The sequence below is a fragment of the Rosa rugosa genome, chromosome 6 (assembly GCF_958449725.1).
Source record: "Rosa rugosa chromosome 6, drRosRugo1.1, whole genome shotgun sequence".
In the NCBI taxonomy this organism is placed as follows: domain Eukaryota; kingdom Viridiplantae; phylum Streptophyta; class Magnoliopsida; order Rosales; family Rosaceae; genus Rosa; species Rosa rugosa.
In genome coordinates, this window is record NC_084825.1 from 6,072,814 (window position 1) to 6,080,833 (window position 8,020).

The following is an 8,020-nucleotide window of genomic DNA, read 5'->3' on the forward strand; positions in this document are numbered from 1 at the left end:
GGTTCAACTTATAGTTAGATTATTTGATGAAAAACTTTTTATTTGATAGATTTCTAATAGTGAGACCCACTCCTAAATTGACTATGCAGGCCACATCAACACCACATTATAAAACATAGGCCATATATAAGCCATGTCAACAAGTTAAATGACTCAATTATCGGAAAAGTAATAGATTGTACCTATTAGATCAAAATTGAAACTGCAGGGGTGTTTTTGATGAAATTAGAAGGCCAGGGACTGAATTGATTTTGGACCTAAACCACAGGGTAGTAACCAGTATTTAGCCCTTATTAAAAAGTTTGTCGTTGATTGAAATATTTGGTTTAAGCATGTTTTCATACTGGGGCCCCAAAGATTTATTATTTGGTTTTAAATCTAGTCGAGGTAGAGTTCCTGTTGAGCAGCGAGGACGAAAGCTCACCCCTACAACAGTGTGGATGTAGGTACCGTGCACTAGTGACGGGACAAAAGCGGACGGAGCTGGGTGTGCGGAATAAGTCCAGTAAACCATCATTTGGACTTTGTTCTACATTCTTTTTCTCAAACTTCGTGTTTCGAAACTTGTTGATAGTTAGCTGTGGTCAATTTTAGTTCTCATTCCTTAAAGTTTGTATCCTTCGTGTGAACATTCATTCAAGTTCTGGACGAATGAAATGATTTTTAGCAACTCAAGGATTTTCACCTCAAAAATATTTGTAGCTTCCGCTGTGTTTATGCAAAAAGTTTTTTAAATAAAATGCCTAGCGGCTCTCTAGGATGTAAGCCGAGCATTCGGTTTATGTTTTAGAGACTCGCGGCACTGTAACGAGCTTAAGCTGGTGAGGTGCAGCTTGGGGCGTTACAATTTGGAAATAAAGAAATTCTTTGTATATAAAGGGAATGGTTGTGGTACAATCTTTAGCGTCTATTTCTTCACCTTTCTTCGCAGCCCTCGATATTCATTTAGTTTAGGTTTGTAATTAGTCTCAGATTGAATCGAACAACCAGAACGTTCCATAAGAAGCTAGAGCTGGAGACCAGTTTCTTGACCCAAATACCCGCAAGTGTAACCTGGTCGGTATTCTTAGCTCCGACCACCTCTATCGACGGGACTAGTGGCATTGGCTTCCTCTCCACAGCGTAACTCGACCATGGTCTTGGTTTCTCCAGTAAAGGTAAGTTGAAGGAGGAACGAAGCTCGACAGCTTCAGCTATTCATGATGATTTTCGGTATTGAATCGGACTCCGACCACTTTTCGGTGTCTATCAGATGGCGATAGCTTTCTCTCTTCATTGTTCATCACTCTCTGGTATCTGCTTATCAAAACGGTAAATTGTGACAGAGGTTTGAATCTCGAAAAGACCGGACTTCCCGGCGGTTTTGCAGCTTTTTCGGCAACTTCGATCGCTGATGATGACATGCAATGTAAGGAAACTAGTATTCTCATTGAGCTCTACGTCCTGAAGTACTTAGATTTCAGTTTTGGTGAAATTTGGGAAGTTTGATGTTTCGGGTTGCATGACCACAACGAGTTTACTGTGAATGGAGATGGGTTCTGATTTGATTTCATAGCTTCGAATACCAAGTAAAAATTGATTTTGTTTGACTGATCAGACTGTGTATCATTGGAGGCACACATGTGGATTGAACTACTTTTGTACGCTGGGTGTGTTGGAAATTTTGATTGTGTATTTCAAAATACTTGGTCTAACTCTCAATTCATTGAAAAATTATTTACTATACAGTTATTCTTAAACGTTACTAATTCATTATGCTCATAATATTAGAGCATGTTAAGGTTACAGGAGTTACGATATTTCAATAATTATCTTATTAAATTTGCATTATATCACTAAGCCTTTTCATCTACTATATATACCTGTCACTTCTTACTCTTACAAATACAATGAAATTCATTTTCTATAATTCTCTCTGTAGCAATTTCTCTAGTGAATTCATGCATATTTTGTTGGAGAGGAAAGATCCCACATTGGATAAGTGACAAAATATAATATAACTTATGTTGGAGAGGAAAGATCCCACATTGGATAAGTGACAAAATATAATATAACTTATGTTGGAGAGGAAAGATCCCACATTGGAAAAGTGACAAATAAAATATAACTTATGTACATACCGCCTATATTACATACCGCCAAGCATAAGCAACAACCTCGTAGGTGGGCCCCTCGACATGGTAGGTCCCGCCTACAATATGCATCCGGTAGACCGACACCCGAGTTACCTCGCCATGGTGGAGGTCGGCCGGTATCTTGCCAGGAGGCCGCCCTCCCATGCTCTCCAAAAGCCTTCAAGAGAAGTAAATATGTGTATATTGTCCCACATCGGAAATGTAGAATAGAATGGGACTTCCTTTAGCTATATAAGGAAGTCCTCCCCTTCTTGGAAAGGGATGGATCCATGATCCCTATACTTGTATCACTATCAAAGGCTACTTGGCCTCACTACTAGTGGAATCTCTAAGTGGACGTAGCCTTGCCTCAAGGGCAAGGTGAACCACTATACATGCTTGTGTCTCTCTCTCTCTCTATCCCCATCATGATCCATGCTTAGTTCCCGTTCCGTATTCTCACACAGAAATAACTTATAAGTGGGTGGCTCTTACCCAATTATACCGAGGCCTTTTGTGATTAAAACCCAACACCTATCGGGTAGTTAAGTTGGGACAGTATCGGTACAATGGTGGGCCTCGGGCCACGCTTGTCGCTGTTTAACATGGTATCAGAGCGGGTCCTTCTCCAATTGCGTCTCCACGTAGGCACGTATCATGAGCCCAAATTGGGGTTCCCTGATTGTATTGATAAAGTAATCTGGGGTTCACATCCAAAACCAATTGGCAATGGATGGAGTGGCCCAAACCCTTATAAACACATAGGCAAGGTCCCATTTTTCCCATGTGGGATGTATATATTCTCAACACGCCCCCGCACGTGTGGCGAATTTTCAAGCCATACACGTGGACAACTTTGGGTGACGTGGAGCCCGTGTGGCCGTTAGGCATGCACATGTGGGTAACCTGGCTCTGATACCATAATAAAGTAATCTAGGGTTCACATCCAAAACCAATTGGCAATAGATGGAGTGGCCCAAACCTTTATAAACCCATAGGCAAGGTCCCATTTTTCCCATGTGGGATGTATATATTCTCAAGACTTGTGTCCCAATTTCCAATGTGGAAATTGGATTAATTAATTTCACGTGCAGACCTAGAGTTAGGTTGCACGTGAGGGGCCGTGTTGGAGAGGAAAGATCCCACATTGGAAAAGTGACAAATAAAATATAACTTATAAGTGAGTGGCTCTTACCCAATTTTACCGAGGCCTTTTGTGATTAAAACCCAACACCTATCGGGTGGTTAAGTTGGGACAGTATCGGTACAATGGTGGGCCACGGGCCACGCTTGTCGTTGTTTAACATGGTATCAGAGCGGGTCCTTCTCCAATTGCGTCTCCACATAGGCACGTATCATGAGCCCAAATTGGGGTTCCCTGTATTGCTATCAAAATTACCAAGTGTCCAATGTGGGCCTTGGATTGTATCGACCAAGTCTCCGATATGAGACTTGTGTCCCAATTTCCAATGTGGAAATTGGATTAATTAATTTCACGTGCAGATCTAGAGTTAGGTTGCACGTGAGGGGGCGTGTTGGAGAGGAAAGATCTCACGTTGGAAAAGTGACAAATAAAATATAACTTATAAGTGGGTGGCTCTTACCCAATTGTACCGAAGCCTTTTGTGATTAAAACCCAACACCTATCGGGTGGTTAAGTTGGGACAGTATCGGTACAATGGTGGGCCACGGGCCACGCTTGTCGCTGTTTAACATGGTATCAGAGCGGGTCATTCTCCAATTGCGTCTCCACGTAGGCACGTATCATGAGCCCAAATTGGGGTTCCCTGTATTGCCATCAAAATTACCAAGTGTCCAATGTGGGCCTTGGATTGTATCGACCAAGTCTCCGATATGAGACTTGTGTCCCAATTTCCAATGTGGAAATTGGATTAATTAATTTCACGTGCAGACCTAGAGTTAGGTTGCACGTGAGGGGGCGTGTTGGAGAGGAAAGATCTCACATTGGAAAAGTGACAAATAAAATATAACTTATAAGTGGGTGACTCTTCCCTTTTGTGATTAAAAACCCAACACCTATCGGGTGGTTAAATTGAGACAATATCGGTACAATGGTGGGTCACGGGCCACGCTTGTCGCTGTTTAACATATTTTAGAGTGTTCTTTTCTCTTGCTCTTCCATAATGCTAAAGGAAAAAATCAAGCATTTCTAGGATCCAAGTTTGCGAGTGTACGCTTACAAGGATTAATGGTTGTTGCACCCTGGAGGGTAGGGCACCACTAACTTGCTACACCGAGAAATTGTCTCTGAGGGGAGAAATCTACTCTTAAGGTCAGTGTTTGCACACCTCAACCTTAAACTCCTTTTGAATGATCTGTCCTCCAGAAACCTACAAATTCAATAGATAAGTGTTATGATTCTTGCTATTTTAGTCTATTATTACAATGAAATGATGATTATTATTTGCTATTAATATATTATTTTGTGTGATTTTGTAGGAGAATCAAAATCTGGTGTAGACGTAGCATCCATCGACCAAATTTTTCAACAGGGTGCAGACACAAGTAGTAGCTTCCCCGTTTGGTTTGAATGCAGCATGGGATAGACTTGTTGAGCTTGAATCAAATTGGAATCAAGACTGAGAGATACAATTCATCTTGTTAAGGTAATCTATTAATTGTTAAGTTTGGAAGTTGTTGTGCGGTTGATCTTACTGAGAAAAGAGTTTAATTGTTCAGTGGATCAGGAATTTGGTAGCAATAAAATAGAGGGAAGAAGTTTTCAAGTGGTTGCAGGGGCCACGTTTAAGGGAGTCATGACTCATGACTCACTAATATATATGGCTCTGACTAACTTTTAATTTAGTTAATTGGTATATTGATTATGTTTACTAGTGCTTGGTTAGCCCTGAAAAGTTTAACTATACAATAGTATTTGTTAAATTGAAAATTCAGTGTTGAACTTGTTCATTGGAATTTGGCTAAGTGATTCCCAAAGAACAAGTTTCCAGTGTTCGAGTGATAGTTTTGTAGAAGCATGATTAAAGGAAAAGTATTTACTTAATCATGCACAAAGTGAGCAAGTCAATATATATTTACAACATGAAAAGGAAAGAGTGAGCTTAAAAGAAGGGAAAGAATGTGTATTGTGACTCTGGTCGGCTACATTTAAAATTTGTTGTTTACGTTACAAATAGATTTTAATTTCTTCTCTGCCTTGTGTTGAAATGGAAAAAATACAGACCCAATTGCAATGAATTTGTTCATTGAAAGAAATATGAGTGCTTTAATTTAAATAAAATTAAAAGCATTTTATTTTGAGAAAAATAGGGGACGAGTTTGATAGCTAGTGAAACTCTAAACAAAAGAAATAATTAAGCTGCTTATATTGGGTTTGTGAAGCATCTGACTTCTAGCTTGTTTGAAACTCTAGACAAGCAATTGAAAAAGAAGTTGCAGTCTTCACGTCGAAAGAGAAAGGAGATAAAATATCCAACGAGTTCACTTCAAGTTGAACTCTAAATCTTTCAATGTTGTACACAAGCCAAACTCATCTATAGTTCACTATATAAGTGCTACATGAAAAGAAAAACGCGAGGACGGAGGACAACAACGTCAAGAGCGCAGCAGGTGGAAAAAGGAGAAAGCAGCTCGGAAGACAAAAGGTTCAGACCTCCTTCCATTGATCTCCACTACCTCTTCTTTTCTGTTGCAGGCCTTCCTCACAACGACACCTTCGGGTGTCAATGATGTCAAAGACAACATGCCGGAGTAGCACCTCCGATGACCCTCCGATGACCATGCCGGGCAGCGTCCCGATGAACCATGCCGGGCAGCGTCCCGATGAACTCATGCCGGGCAGCGTCCCGATGACCATGCCGGGCAGCGTCCCGATGATACATGCCGGAGCAGCGCCTCTGATGACTAGACCGGAGCAGCGTCTCTAAAAGCCATATTGCAGCTGCGTGCTTCACCATGCTCGCTCTTAACAACAACAAAGCAAATACGAAATTGATGGGGTTGACGAAGGTGCTAAACGGCTTCAATGAAATACTAAAGGCCATGCACTAATCTCACAAGCTTTGCTTCTCTCCCAAACTTGAGGCAAGCTCAGTGGGTGCCTCTCTCAAAATAAAAGGCAGGGAAGCCAAGACAAAACAAATGAACAAAAGAGTTGCAGGCAAGCATGCAGTTCGTGGGATATAAAAAAAATATATATATATGGTCTAGTTTGACAAGGTCACCTCTTGGAGAGCCACGTAAATAGCCAAAAGCAAAACGAAACCAAAACATAAAAAGCATGATCAACTTTTGGTTTTGGGGTGGTTGTGTTGCAGACCAAAAATAAGGAGGCCTTAATTACCCATGCATGCATAAGTCAAAACAATTAAGGCTTGTAATTTAATTGTTGTCCTGGAGCTTTGTTTTAAACATGATTAATTTAATACAAGGGTGAGCAAGATCAAATGTCGAAGTCAGGATGTGTAGAGACAAAACATGATCATATGTGGGTCTCTCCCAGTCGCACCTGCAAGCAAATGAAGTTGAATTAATTATTGCCGGTGAAAGCATGGATCCAAAAGACTACTTCATCTTCAGATTGAGCTCATAAACACATGTTACTGGCTTAAAAATACAGCCACTGCGCACTAGCTTGTTCGAATTCGCTTCAACCAAAGTTCAACACCAGGAAGCAATTTCAGAAGCAGAGTGACTGATAAAGAGAAGAGAACCAAAAGTGAAGTTTCAGAATTGAGTTCTTCCTATTCCCAAGTTGAGGCTCCAGGCAATGAAATCTCCTAATTGCTTTGAGAAGTTTGGGCTCATCCAAATCCAGGGCCAAGTGTGATCGCACCTCCAGGAGTGGCCTTGTTCCATTTTTGACATCGCCTCCAGTTCGCCTGGACTTGGAAAAGGAAAGAAACAAGTAAAGAAGTCAGAGAAACAAAAGAGCAAAATGTTTAGCTGTTGGGTGCCCATAGCAATTTGCGGCCCAAAACATTCAAAGGCTGCTTTCGGGTTCCAGACGAAAATTTAAAAGTGTGACTCGGAGTTTACTTGACATTACGGGTGCCCATATCAAATTTGGGATCCAAAATCCTTGATTGGTGCGGACCAAGCGACATAACCCTCAAAGCAAAGCCCACGTCCAAATTTGGACCCATTTGAGGAAATCGGCGAAGCTTGACGCTACGGGTGTCCAAATAGAAAAATACCCGAATATTGGTGTCGTAAAAAAATGCTTCGAAACCCAAAATGAAAATCCTTTTGGTACAAAACCAAGGAAAAGGCAAATACCCAAAATCCACAAATTTGTATGAACTACAATGGTTTGATCCCTTCACAGGGTATGTAGGCAATCTAGCGACCCACTAGATGCAACCACAAATTCAAATTGAATCCCTGACTCCACCAGTCAAATTCAGCCAATCCAAATCTCTGACTCCACCAGTCAAATTCACCCAAACACCAGAAAAATAAAATCATTCCCAAATTACCCAAAAGCAAATTCAAGGGCACTAAACCCTCACAAATATCTCAAACACAAATCCAAAAGTAAATGGGTCATCTACCCATTTAAATCCCAAATGCTGGAACTACATGTGGTTTGATCCCGCAAGGGTATGTAGGCAATCTGGAATCAAATGATCTAGATGCAACCGCATCCCAAACACTATTCCTATTCCAAAAATCAAAGCCTTCCAATGGGTCATTCACTCATTGGAATTCTTGAACTACGAGTGGCTTGATCCCTTCCCGGGTACGTAGGCAACCCATTCCAAAATTCGGGTGCAGCCGCAAAAACAAACAACCACACATTGGTTTCTTTATAAATGGAATCAAAGGGTGTTCCCTTGTAACAAGGGATTGTAATTAAAGGACACATTATGTCTTGAATGGGTCGAACCCGAAATAATTAAAACTCTGTTCTGTTAATGAATACG